General features: G+C 38.9%; 1 protein-coding gene across 1 annotated transcript in view; it reads right to left on the bottom strand.

The window, feature by feature from the left end:
* Positions 1-15,103, bottom strand: part of PPM1E (protein phosphatase, Mg2+/Mn2+ dependent 1E) — a 226,541-nt gene that overhangs the window by 57,442 nt on the left and 153,996 nt on the right. The gene's annotated exons all lie outside the window — the stretch shown is intronic.

Genomic DNA, 15,103 nt, shown 5'->3' with positions numbered 1-15,103 from the left:
GCCATCAAAAATGAAATTTTGCCATTTGCAACAACATGGATCGACTTGGAGGGTATTATGCTAAGTGAAGTCAGTCAGACAGAGAAAGACAAACAGCGTATGTTATCACTTACATGTGGAATCTAAAAAAACAAATGAATCAATACAACAAAATGGGGAACAGGTTTACAAGTACAGAAAACAAACTAATGGTTACCAATGGAGAGAAGAAAGGGGAAGGGGCAAGTTAGGGATAGGGGATTAAGAGGTACAAACTACCATGGATAGAAGACACAGGTTAGGGACTTCCCTAGTTGTTCAGTAGGGAAGAATCTGCCTTCCCATGGAGGGTTCGATTCCTGGTTGGGGCACCAAGACGCCACGTGCTCCAAGGCAACTAAGCCTGAGTGCTATAACTAGAGAAGCCAGCAGGCCATAACCACTGAGCCCACGCACCCCAGACCCCTTGCCACAAGGGAAAGCCACATGCTGCAATAGAGATGCAGCATAGCTAAAAATAAAATAAAATAAATAGGCTGGACTTCCCTGGTGGTCCAGTGCTTAAGAATCCACCTGCCTATGCAGGGAACATGGGTTTGATCCCTGGTCTGAGGAGACTGGGCTTCCCAGGTGGCTGAGTGGTGAAGAACCCAAACAGGAGACATAGGTTTGATTTCTGGGTCAAGAAGATACCCCAGAGAAGGAAATGGCAGCCCACTCCAGTATTCTTGCCTGGGAAACCCCATGGACAGAGGCGCCTGGTGGGCGACACTCCACAGGGCTGCGAAGAGTCAGACGTGACTTAGCAATGAAAGGGCAGCAGCAACAGCAGCTGAGAAGATTCCATATGCTGTGGGGCACCTAAGCCTATGTGCCACAACTACTGAAGCCTGCTGCACCCTAAATCCTGTGCTCTGCAACAAAAGAAGCCACTGTAACGAGAAGCCAGCGCACTGCGACTGGAGAGTAGCCCCCGGTCACGGCAACTAAAGAAAGCCCGCAGGCAGCAACGAAAATCCATCAGAGCCAAAAAGTCAGTAACTAAATAAAAATTCTAAAAGTAAATAAATAAGCTACATGGATATATTGTACAATTTGGATAATACAGCTAACACTTTATAAAAAGTATAAGTGGAGTATAACCTTTAAAAATTGTGAATCGCTATGTGGCACATCCGTTAACTATGATATTATACATCAGCTAGCCTTAATGAAACAGGAAAAATGTGCAAAAAACAAATAAACAATTCACATGTATACTATAGTTTATTTATTCTCCTGTCTGTGGGCATGTGGGCTGTATCCAGTTTTGGCTGTGATGAAGTTGCCATAAACATTCCTATATGAGTCATTTTGCAGACAAATGTTATCATTTTTCTTGAAGAGGAATTGTTGAGTCATAAGGTAGGTATATGTTTGCTTTTTTAAGAAACTGGAGACCTTTTCCGAAAGTGATTGTAGCATTTTTACATGACCACACTCATTAACATTTGGTATGGTCAGTCTTCTTATTTTAGCAATGGTGGTGGGTGAGTGGTAGTATATCTTGTAATTTTAATTTGCAATCAAATCCTTTTTTTAAAAGTTGAGATAATATAATAAATAATAGTAATATATAACAATTTCTAACAGTCTCAGAAGGATTTTTATCTGAACAGTTAATTTTTCCATACTAAGAAACTTTTTTGTTTCTGGTTACATTTGTCAGACAAAGCAATTCCACTTTAAAAGCAAATATATTGTTAACTAAATCTTTTATTAAAAGAATTAATGAATGAGAACATACAAATGTTATATTCTCAAGCAATCAGAGAAACAAATGTCACACATTAACTAATTAACATCTGATAACCCTGATAATACCTTGAGAGTCAATACCCTAATAAACTTAGGTTTAAATCAAAACTAGCCATTTATGGTGTCAATGAATTCTAAAGTGATACAAAACTTTAGAGGATGTGGGGATGCCATTTCATGAAAACAAACTGCTTCAGGTGGTCATATTAGGAGGAATTATGACACAAAGACAGAGAAAGCGATGGCACCCTATTCCAGTACTCTTGCCCGGAAAATCCCATGGAGCCTGGTAGGCTGCAGTCCATGGGGTCACTAAGAGTTGGACATGACTGAGCGACTTCACTTTCACTTTTCACTTTCATGCACTGGAGAAGGAAATGGCAACCCACTCCAGTGTTCTTGCTGGGAGAATCCCAGGGATGGGGGAGCCTGGTGGGCTGCCGTCTGCCATCTATGGGGTTGCACAGAGTCGGACACGACTGAAGCAACCTAGCAGCAGCAGCAGCATGACACAAAGAAGGAAAATACTTGACCATGGACCTTAGCAGCAGCAGTGTGTGTCAAGAAATGTTATAGAATTGCAAATCTATATAAAACTATTAAAATAGAAGATTCATTATCAGAGAACTAAGGATGCAGTAAAGGAAAAGTTACTGAGGGTAGGTGAAATTTAAAAATATGTAGACCTAAAACTGGTTCCAGCAAAGTGAAGTGAAGTTGCTCAGTCACGTCCGACTCTGTGACCACATGGACTGTAGCCTATCAGGCTCTGAGGAGCCTCTCAGTCCATGGTATTTTCCAGGCAAGAGTACGGGAATGGGTTGCCATTTCCTTCTCCAGGGAATCTTCCCAACCCAGGGATCGAACCTGGGTCTCCTGCACTGCAGGCAGACACTTCACCGTCTGAGCTACCAGGGAAGCCTTCAACAAAAGGATGTACCATTTTCATCATTAGCCTTATAAAGATACCATATTTTATAAGACCTTCCAGTAAAAGGTAACCTTTTTCTTTTTTTAAACAAACATAGACTATTCCTTGGAGAAGGCAATGGCACCCCACTTCAGTACTCTTGCCTGGAAAATTCCATGGATGGAGGAGCCTGGTGGGCTGCAGTCCATGAGGTTGCTAAGAGTTGGACATGACTGAGCGACTTCACTTTGACTTTTCACTTTCATGCATTGGAGAAGGAAATGGCAACCCACTCCAATGTTCTTGCCTGGAGAATCCCAGGGATGGGGGAGCCTGATGGGCTGCCGACTATGGAGTCGCACAGAGTCGGACACGACTGAAGCAACTTAGCAACAGCAGCAGCAGACTGTTCCTAAAAATGCTTTCTACAAAGTTATCACAGTAAGGCAAGGGAAGAAACCCCAATACACCTTTAGGAATGTTCACTTCTAGTTCTCTTAGCATAGCAAGCACTACACAATAGCATAAAAATAAAAGAAAAACTTGGGCCTCCACATTTTACCTACCTAAAGAATTAGTATCAGTATTAGTAAATGTTATGGGCTCAACTGTATCACCCCAAAATTTACATGTTGAAGACCTAACCTCCAGTAACTTATAATGTGACCATTTTTGGAGACAGGGTCTTTAAGGAGGTTATTAAGTTAAAGTGAGGCCAACCCAATATGACTTGTGAGCCTAACCCAATATGACTTGTGTCCCTATAAGAAAAGGCAATATGGATGCATTCAGATACAGAGGGAGCACTGTTTTGAAGTCACAGGGAAATGACCATTTGTAAGCCAAGAATGGTCTCAACAGAAACCAACCCTGCTGACAGCTTGATCTTAGACTTTAAGCCTGTAGAAATGTGAGAAAATAAATGTGTTAAGTTACCAAGTCTGTGATACGCTGTTATAGTAGCCTGAAGAAACAGATACAGTATAATACTAATGGTGTAGGATACTTTCATGTTAAAATCTGGTATCCACCAAACTTTTTTCTTTCAGTTCTAGACTAATTTGTTTAAGACTCTAGTGTTTTCTAAGTTTAATGGCAGCTCTAGCAGGAAAGCAATGTATGAAAGTAGGAACTATTCAGACTAGAAAGAGTACTGACCTAGGTCTCAAGGGAATAAATCTTAATCATATAGAACTTCAGTTCATACATCCATGGAGTATGGAATTATGGTACCCTCATCATTCCTGTCTACTGTCTACATATCTGTGTTACACAGTTTTAATCTTAGTTATTTACCGTCAAACTATACAATAATCCCTCATGGTATAACCCTGATAGATGAGATAGGTGAGAGACCTCTAAAGATAGAGAAAAAAGTATTACTCAGTGTTAAACAAAGAATTAAATGAATCTATCTGAGGTGACCATTATAGTAACAAAGGCACCTAATGTACCTATTTTGGGAAACTTGAGAACAGTGAAGCAACTGCAATTCAAAGACTCCATTATTTTTGTGAAGGTAGCTATAAAAATCCAAAAATGTGTGTGTATGTATACACAGACAGTACATAACTAGTTTAAGTGTCAGTAATACATCTTTAGGGTATAAGAATGAGTATATTTTAAAGCAAAGCTATTTATCACAAGGCCATATATTCTGACAAATCTAGATCAGGTTTAAAAAACCAAATTGTGGCTTAATACATTAAAGAGAAAGCACAAAATCTCTGATTCAGTGTTAGCCAACATTAAAAAAAATCAATTATTTATTTTTCATGTTATAATTTGAATAACTTGTTTTAAGTACACAATTATTTTATACATTTGAACTTATAACATTTACACATTATAAAGTTAATTCCATCATAAAATAAGGTTGTTTTAATTAATGCAAACATTTTAAATCTGAAGTTGTAGCTATTGTTGCAAAGTTCCATCTACCCTGATATCTAGCTTTTTCTTTTTTTTTATGTTGTACTGAAGACAATCCAATTTCAACAAATGCCACATAAATGGTAACAGTTTTTTTTTTTTTTAATGGGCTTCTTCTACTCTTCAATTAAATAGAAATGACAAAGTTCAGTAGGCAACAAACACAAGCACAAAGTAATCTGGCAGCACAATTAATTGGCTGTAGTCTCTAAGGGTATTAATATTTGTGGTTTTTTATGATAACTTTTATATAGCACATATAAAAACCAAAAATACATATACAAGCATATATATTTTTTAAAGTATACAACAATCAAAAATATAAAAGGACATAATAAAAAGTAGTAGTGTTTTTCCCTCGTCTTTTAGTTTTATTCACCAGAGACATTCTAGATGTAATTCAAATGTCCCATCAGTAGGGAATTGGTTAAACACAATCCATTAAAAGCTGCATGGCATGGCCAAAAAAAAAAAAAAGCTATTAAAAAGAATAAGGTAAATCCATATATTCTGCTGGAGAGATGTCCAAGATACACTGTTAAGGAAAAGCAGCGAGTAAGAGAACAGTATTAGGAATTTAAAAGGCATGTAGATGATGACACACACACACTCAGATAGCACTAGCAGGAGATGCAGTCTCATTTTTCTGTATTATCTGAATTTGTAATCACAACATAGCATTTCTTTTAGAAATAAGATTAATAAATCAATGGCATAATGAACAGGAAGCCTGACAGTTTCCATTGTATGTGCTATTTAGAAGTCCTTGGTAACATAGTGGCTAGAGTTTGCAAATCATCTCCTTGAAGAATCAATCCAACGATGCCTTATATCTCAGTCACTGCAAAAGCCAACGTTTCGCAGGTAATCCCTTAAATCACAGTCTCTCATCTCCATTAAATTCTGTATGTCCCTTAAAACAACCCAGACTCATATCCTTTCTCTTCAACCTCCCCAACTCTTCCACTGTGCTCTCTGGAGCTAAATGTTTATTATCTACAAACCTCCATCTTCAGGCTCTTCGCTAAGTTGCGTTACCGATACTTGACTCCCTTGAAGGTACTGTTTTCCTCGAGCCTGCCTAGGCAGTGTCAGTGTTTTCTTTCATTCCTCACTTCATGGGTGTAGAGGGATTAGAGGTCTTTCTTGCTCCTCACTGCCACCTACCTTCTCCTTAAAACCCTTTAAAACTAGGCTATTGGACTATTTCATTCACTACCCACTACCACTGCAAAACCAACAGTGTTGTAAAGTAAAAAAAATAAAAAATAAAGAGCAAAAGAAAAAAGAGAGTCTTCAGCAGACCTGCACATCATATGGTATCATTATTCAAATATTTAGCACCTACCTTACTGTCCTGCCACCACAACTCTTACAAAGTTTTAGTGATTTCAGTGTCTACACAGATGATCTTCCCAACATTCAGAGGTGATGGACCTCCTCACCTCCAACGATCTTGTCCTCCATTTCAAATCAGTCCCACGATCATCCCCTAAGGCCATGTCACTACTAATAACCTTCCGAATATTCATTTCCAGCATCTCAGTCTCCACTTACCAGCTCCTATCTTTTCAACTCACTCCCTATAGAATATGGACTTCAATAATTAGAACTTCACCAGGACCTTTAACCAATGCTCCCTACAATCCTCTACCCTCCTTTGTTGGTCCATCATTATAATAACCCCCTTGCACAGATTCTCAAATCACTTATCCCACTGCCAAACTCACTTTGTAAATTCCTAGTTAACACCAGCTGAATGCGACAAAAGTCAAACATACTGACTCGTCTTCCTTTAATTCATGACCACTAATTTTAAGAAAGCGCTTAACGTTGCTTATCAACTTACTATATATTTTCTAGATCAGCTTACATTCTCTTCCTTCCCTCTCCTCATTCTCACTGAGAAAACAAAAACAATTAGAACTTGCATAAGTTCCCATCGTTAAAGTTGCCAACCTATATAGATACACCTATAGTCATAAGCTCTTTCTCCTTATTACAATGATAAAACTATCCATGCTCCTATAAAAGGCCATCTCTTCCACTTATCTGCCAGAGTCCATCCCATATAAACCACCAAGGATATTACACCTGCAACTGTCTTCTCTCTCACGTTACCAAACTTTTCCCTCTCTATAAATCAGTCCTCAAGGTATAAAGTACCTCCAATGTTAAAGTACAAGTTTCTTGACCAGCATGTCACCTTCCCAATGTCCCATTTTTCTTCTGTCTGTTAAAACCAAATTTGAAAGAGCAATCTCTACTTGCTGCCTCTGCTTTTTCTAATCCCACTGTCTCTTAAGAAACATTTAATTGTGTTAAAATACGTAACACAAAATATACCTTTTTAAGTGTATGGTTCAGTGGTATTAAATATATTCACAATGTTGTGCAATCATCACCACCATCCATCTCCAGAGGGCTTCTCTCCTTGTAAAACTGAAACTCTACACTCACACAATTACCCACAACAAATCTCCTATCTCCCCATTCCCTCCTCCCCCAGCCTTTGGAAACCACTATTCCACTTTCAGTCTCTGTAGTTTTGACTATACTAAGTACTTCACATAAAGGAAATCATACAGTATTTGCCTTTTTGTCCTTGACATTTCACTTAGCAAAATGTCCTCAAGATTCATCCATGCTGTGGCATATTAGAATTTCATTCCTTTTTGCGGCTGAACAATACTCCATTGTACATCATATTTTGCTTCTCCATTCATCTGTTGGGGAAGCCAAGGTCTTTTACTCTGTGGATCAAGAAACTGAGGAAAATTCTTCAGGAGATGGGAATACCACACCTCCTGACGTGCCTCCTGAGAAATCTGTATGCAGGTCAGGAAGCAACAGGACATGGAACAACAGGGTGGTTGCCAATAGGGAAAGGAGTACATCAAGGCCGTGTATTGTCACCCTGCTTATTTAACTTATATGCAGAGTACATCACGTGAAACGCTGGGCTAGATGAAGCACAAGCTGGAATCAAGATTGCTGGGAGAAATATCAATAACCTCAGATATGCAGATGACACCACTCTTACGGGAGAAAGCAAAGAAGAACTAAAAAGCCTCTTGATGAAAGTGAAAGAGGAGAATGAAGAAGTTGGCTTAAAACTCAACATTCAGAAAACTAAGATCATGGCATCTGGTCCCATCACTTCCTGGCAAATAGATGGGGAAACAATGGAAACCGTGAGAGACTTTACTTTGGGGGGCTCCAAAATCACTGCAGATGGTGACTGCAGCCATGAAATTAAAAGACGCTTGCCCCTTAGAAGAAAAGTTATGACACATCTAGACAGCATATTAAAAAGCAGAGACGTTACTTTGCCAACAAAGTCCATCTAGTCACAGCTATGGTTTTTCCAGTAGTCATATATGGATGTGAGAGTTGGGACTATAAAGAAAGCTGAGCACCAAAGAATTGATGCTTTTGAACTGTGGGGTTGGACAAGACTCTTGAGAGTCTCTTGAACTGCAAGAAGATCCAACCAGCCCATCCTAAAGGAAATCAGTCCTGAATATTAATTGGAAGGACTGATGCTGAAGCTGAAACTCCAATACTTTGGCCACCTGACACGAAGAACTGAGTCATATGAAAAGACCCTGATGCTGGGAAGGATTGAAGGTGGGAGGAGAAGGGGACGACAGAGGATGAGATGGTTGGATGGCATCACTGACTCAACGGACATGTGCTTGAATAAACTCAGCAAGTTGGTGATGAATGGGAGGCCTGGTGTGCTGCAGTCCATGGGGTCACAAAGAGTCAGACACGGCTGAGCGACTGAACTCTATCTGTTGATGGACACTTAGGGTATTTCCATTTTAATTATTGTGCAAAATGCAGCTATAAACTTGGGTGTATAAATATCTCTTTGAGACTTTGCTCTCAATTTTCTCAGGTAATTCTAACCTGGTAATTCTATTTTTAATTTTTTGAAGATTATCATACTGTTTTCACAGCAGTTGTACCATTTTATATTCCTATGAGCAATGTACAAGGGTTCCAATTTCTCCATATTCTTATCAACACCAGTCATTTTCTGTTTTCTTTTCTAGAGGAGCCATCCTAATGAGTGCGAGGTTGTATCTCATTATATTTCCAATTTGCAAGGAAAGATAAGAAAGCCTTAAGTGAATAATGCAAAGAAATAGAGGAAAACAACAGAAGGAGAAAGATTAGAGATTTCTTCAAGAAAATTAGAGATACAAAGGCAATATTTCATGCAAAGACAGGCACAATAAAGGACAGAAATGGTATGGACCTAACAGAAGCAGAAGATAGTAAGAAGAGATAGCAAGAATACACAGAATTTATTGAAAAAAAAAAAAAAGATGTTAATGAACCAGATAACGACAATGGTGTGATCACTCACCTACAGCCAGACATCCTGGAGTGTGAAGTCAAGTGGGCCTTAGGAAGCATTACTACCAACAAATCTAGTGGAGATGATGGAATTCCAGCTGAGCTATTTCAAATTCTAAAAGATGATGCTGACAAAGTACTGCACTCAATATGCCAGCAAATTTGGAAAACTCAGCAGTGGCCATAGGACTGGAAAAGGTTCAGTTTTCATTCCAATCCCAAAGAAGGGCAATGCCAAAGAATGTTCAAACTACCATACAGTTGTACTCATTGCACAAGCTAGCATGGTAATGTTCAAAATCCTTCAAGCTAGGTTTCAATAGTACATGAACCAAGGACTTTCAGATGTTCAAGCTGGATTTAGAAAAGGCAGAGGAATCAGAGATCAAATTGCCAACATCTATTGAATCATAGAAAAAGCAAGGAAATACCAGCAAAACATCTACTTCTGCTTCATTAACAATGCTAAACCCTTTGACTGTGTGGATCACAACAAACTGGGAAATTCTTCAAGAGATGGGAATAGCAGACCACCTTACCTGCCTCCTGAAAAGCATGTATACAAGTTAAGAAGCAACAGTTAGAACTGGACATGGAACAATGGACTGGTTTAAAATTGGGAAAGGAGTAGGTCAAGGCTGTATACTGTCATTCGGCTTATTTAACTTGCAGGCAGAATACATTATGTGAAATGCCAGATGGGATGAAGCACAAGCCAGAATCAGGATTGCCAGAAGAAATATCAATAACCTCAGATATGCAGATGACACCACCCTTATGGCAGAAAGTGAAGAGGAACTAAAGAGCCTCTTGATGAAGGTCAAAGAGGAGAGTGAAAAAGCTGGCTTAAAACTCAACATTCATGGAGAAGGAAATGGCAACCCACTCCAGTGTTCTTGCCTGGAGAATCTCAGGGACGGCGGAGCCTGGTGGGCTGCCGTCTATGGAGTCGCACAGAGTCAGACACGACTGAAGTGACTTAGCAGCAGCAGCAGCGGCAGCATATATATATTTGGATGCACTGCATGACCACATGTCAAACCCTGGTCCATGGCAGTAAAAGTGGAGTCTTAACCATTGGACTGCCACAATATTCCCAAAGCAGAGCGTTTAAACATGAGAACTAATGAATTTGTTGTTGATCAATATGAAAATTAAAGTACACTGCTAGAAGTTGGGAGATGAAGCCCTGAAGGAAGGAAACGATTAATATTTCCTTTTCTTGTTTGTTTCATTATTTATCTCCCTTTTCCATGCATCTTGTTCTCACTTTATGAATAAAATATCTTTCTAATCTTAAAAAAAAAAAAACTCAACATTCAGAAAACGATGATCATGGTATCTGGTCTCATGGCTTCATGGCAAATCGATGGGGAAACAATAGAAACAGTGACAGACAATTTTCTTAGGGCTCCAAAATCACTGCAGAAGGTGACTGAAGGCATGAAATTAAAAGATATTTGCTCCTTGGAAGAAAAGCTATGACAAACCTAGATAGCATATTAATAAGCAGAGACATCACTTTATTGACAAAGCTCCATCTAGTCAAAGCTATGGTTTTCCAGTAGTCCTGTATGGATGTGTCTTCCCTGGATTGCAAAGCATCTGCCTGCAATGCGGGAGACCTGGGTTCGATCCCTGCATTGGGAAGATCCCCTGGAGAAGGAAATGGCAAGCCACTCTGGTTCTCTTCCCTGGAAAATCCCATGTATGGAGAAGCCTGGTAGGCTACAGTCCATGGGGTCACAAAGAGTCAGACATGACTTAGCAACTTCATTTCACTTGTATGGATGTGAGAGTTGGACCATAAAGAAAGCTGAGTGCCAAAGAATTGATGATGTTGAACTGTGATGCTGGAGAAGACTCTTTGAGAGCCCTTGGAAAGCAAGGAGATCCAACCAGTCAATCCTAAAGGATATCAACCTTGAATATTCATTGGAAGGACTGATGTTGAAGCTCCAATACTTTGGCCACCTGATGCAGAGAGCCAATTCATTGGAAATGAGGAGAAGGGGACGACAGAGGATGAGATGGTTGGATGGCATCATCCACTCAATGGACATGAGTTTGAGCAAACTCCAGGAGATAGTGAATGACAGGGAGGTCTGGCATGCTACAGTCACAGGGTTACAAATAGTTGGACATAACTGAGAAACTGAATAACAGCAATTAGTGATGTTGAGCATCTTCTCATGTGCTTATCAGTTATTTGCATATCTCCTCTGAAGAAATGTCTATTCAAAGCCTTTGTTCCTTTGTTAATTGGATTTGTTTTTTTGATGTTGTGTTTTAGGTGCTCTCTATATATTCTGGATAGTAAGCCCTGATCACATACATGATTACAAATATTTTCTTCTCCTCTGTGGGTTGCTTTAACTGCTTTTAAAAAATTTTATTTTATATTGGAGCATCATTGATTAACATTGTTGTGTTATTTTCAGGTGTACAGCAAAGTGATTCCATTATACAAATATCCCATCCTTTTTCAAATTCTTTTCCCATTTAGGTTATTTCAGAACATTGAGCAGGGATTCCTGTGCTATACAGTAGGTCCTTGTTGGTTATCTACTTTAAAATATAGTAATATGTACATGTCATTCTCAAGCTCCCAATCTATCCCTCCTCCCATCCTTCACCTAGCCCCGAGAACCACAAGTTCATTCTCTAAGTCTGTGAATCTGTTTCTGTTTTATAAATAGATTCATCTGAATCATTTTTAAAAGATTCTGCATATGAGCAATATCATGATATTTGTCTTTCTCTGTCTTACCTTACTTAGTTATAATCTCCAGGTCTACCCATGCTGCTGCAAATGTCATTATTTCATTCTTTTTATGGCTGAGTAGTAGTCCACTGTATACCTGTACAACATCTTTTTTATCCATGCATGTTGATGGACACTTAGGTTGCTTACTGGTGGCTCAGCTGGTAAAGAATCCACCTGCAATGCAGGAGACCTGGGTTTGATCCCTGGGTTGCAAAGAACCCCTGGAGAAGGGAACGGGCCTACCCACTCCAGTATTGTAGCCTGTATAATCCATGGTGTCACAAAGAGTCAGACGTGACTGAGCGACTTTCATTTTACATGCCTTGGCTATTGTAAACAGTGCTCATTGGAGCGCATCTATCTTTTTTTTAATATAAATTTATTTTAATTGGAGGTTAATTACTTTACAATATTGTATTGGTTTTGCCATACATCAACATGACTCTACCACAGGTATACACGTGTTCCCCATCCTGAACCCCCCTCCCTCTTCTCTCCCCATACCATCCCTCTGGGTCGTCTCAGTGCACCAGCCCCAAGCATCCAGTATCACGCATCAAACCTGGACTGGCGATTCGTTTCATATATGATATTATACATGTTTCAATGCCATTCTCCCAAATCATCCCACCCTCCCCCTCTCCCACAGAGTCCAAAAGACTGTTTTATACATTTGTGTCTCTTTTGCTGGCTCGCATACAGGGTTATCGTTACCACCTTTCTAAATTCCATATATATGTGTTAGTATACTGTATTGGTGTTTTTCTTTCTGGCTTACTTCACTCTGTATAATAGGCTCCAGTTTCATCCACCTCATTAGAACTGATTCCAATGTATTCTTTTTAATGGCTGAGTAATACTCCATTGTGTATATGAACCACAGCTTTTTCATCCATTCATCTAGGTCGCTTCCATGTCCTGGCTATTATAAACAGTGCTGCAATGAACATTGGGGTACATGTGTCTCTTTCAATTCTGGTTTCCTTGGTGTGTATGCCCAGCAGTGGGATTGCTGGGTCATAAGGCAGTTCTATTTCCAGTTTTTTAAGGAATCTCCACACTGTTCTCCATAGTGGCTGTAGTAGTTTGCATTCCCACCAACAGTGTAAGAGGGTTCCCTTTTCTCCACACCCTCTCTAGCATTTATTGCTTGTAGACTTTTCGATAGCAGCCATTCTGACTAGCATGAAATGGTACCTCACAGTGGTTCTGATTTGCCTTTCTCTGATAATCAGTGATGTTGAGCATCTTTTCATGTGTTTGTTAGCCATCTGTATGTCTTCTTTGGAGAAATGTCTATTTAGTTATTTGGCCCATTTTTTGATTGGGTCGTTTATTTTCCTGGAATTGAGCTTCAGGAGTTGTTTGTATATTTTTGAGATTAATTGTTTGTCAGTTGCTTCATTTGATATTATTTTCTCCCATTCTGAAGGCTGTCTTTTCACCTTGTTTATAGTTTCCTTTGTTGTGCAGAAGCTTTTAAGTTTAATTAGGTCCCATTTGTTTATTTGGGGAGTGCATATATGTTTTTGAACCATGTTTTTCTCTGAATATATGCCCAGGAGTGGGATTCCTGAATCATATGGTAATATCCAACATATCATTGTAAAATCCAATGCTGTAAAGCTTTCACCCTAGATTTTCTTCTAGGAGTTTTCCTATTTTAGGTCTCACATTTCAGTCTGATTCATTTCAAGTAAACCTTTGCATATGGTGTTAGGTAGGGGTCCAACTTCATTCTTTTGTATGTGGATTGGAGAAGGCAATGGCAACCCACTCCAGTACTCTTGCCTGGAAAATCCCATGGATGGAGGAGCCTGGTGGGCTGTAGTCCATGGGGTTGCTAAGAGTTGGTCACGACTGAGCAACTTCACTTTCACTTTTCACTTTCATGCACTGGAGAAGTAAATGGCAACCCACTTCAGTGTTCTCGCCTGGAGAATCCCAGGGGTGGGGGAGCCTGATGGGCTGCCATCAGATGGGGGCCTGATGGGGTCGCCCAGAGTCGGGCATGACTGAAGCGACTTAGCAGCAGCAGCAGCCAGTTTTCCTAACATTATTTGTTGCAAAGACTGTCTTTTGCCTATTGAATGGTCATGGCACCCTTTCCAGAAATAATTTCACCATGTATGTGAAGGTTTATTTCTTGGCTCTCTATACTATTCCATTGTTCTTTATATGTGTCTTAGGCGGGTATACACACAGTTTTGATTATTGAAGCATTACAGTGTGTTTTAAAATCAGGAACTGTGAGTTTGATTTTGCTCTTTCTGCCTCCAAGATTGTTTTAGCTATTTGGGAACCCTTTAGATTCCACATGAGTTTTAGGATAGGTTTTTCTATTTCTGCAAAACACGTAATCAGGATTTTGATAGGAATTGCATTGAATCTATTTTATTTTGGGTAGAAATCTTAACAGTATTACATATTCTAATCCACAAACATGGAATTTCTTCCCATGTGCATGTTTTCTTTAATTTCTTTCAACAATGTTTTATAGTTCATTGTAGAAGTCTTTAACCCCTTTAGTTAAATTAATTCCTAGTACTTTATTCTTTTTGATCCTATTGTGGACAGAATTGTTTTTGTAATTTCCTTTTCATATTGTTTACATATAGAAACACAAGTGATTTTTATGTATTGACTTAGTACCCTGCTACTCTGCAGAATTCATTTAGTAAGTTGATATGTGTTGTGTGTGTGTGTGTAACCTTTAGGGTTTTCTACATATAAGCTCATATCATTTACAAACAGATCATTTTACTTCTACATTTCCAATTTGAATGCCCTTTCTTTTTCCTGTCTAATTGCTCTGACTAGAACACTGAGTACTATGCTGAACAGAAGTAGTGCAAGTGAGAAGTACTATTTTGATTAGAAACAGTGATAGCTCTGCTCTTATTTATGGCTCAGTTAGAATGCTTGGAGTCTTAAAGATACCAACATCTCAGTTTACTTAGATAAAACTTCTGATCCCAGGACTATAGCTTATAAAAAACAACGTCTTTTCTACTTTATCTAGATTTAGATTTTGAATTTGAGAAGCGAAGATCATACCTGAATCCAAATCTTTGAAAGTATCTAAAGAAATGTTTCTTAGTCAGTTTTTCAGAAGGCTGCATTTTAAAAGTGTGTTTTATTTGTAAAAGGTCATTTTAGGAAATTTATGGTAGGTAAAAAGCACCAAACTAAAATCATAAATTAAATATAAGTCATAATGAGATAGTATACCATTAAATCTAGCTTTACATGAAAGAGGATTTCTTTCTACTTGACACAAAGTCCACTCATCTAAATAATCTCTACCTGATAAAGAAATATGCCCTTAGGAATTCTACCAGTTAAATAGT

This window comes from Ovis aries, chromosome 11 (genome assembly GCF_016772045.2).
Source record: "Ovis aries strain OAR_USU_Benz2616 breed Rambouillet chromosome 11, ARS-UI_Ramb_v3.0, whole genome shotgun sequence".
Lineage (NCBI taxonomy): Eukaryota > Metazoa > Chordata > Mammalia > Artiodactyla > Bovidae > Ovis > Ovis aries.
The sequence above is the reverse complement of the archived record's forward strand: the minus strand, read 5'-3'. Positions and strand labels throughout refer to the sequence as shown.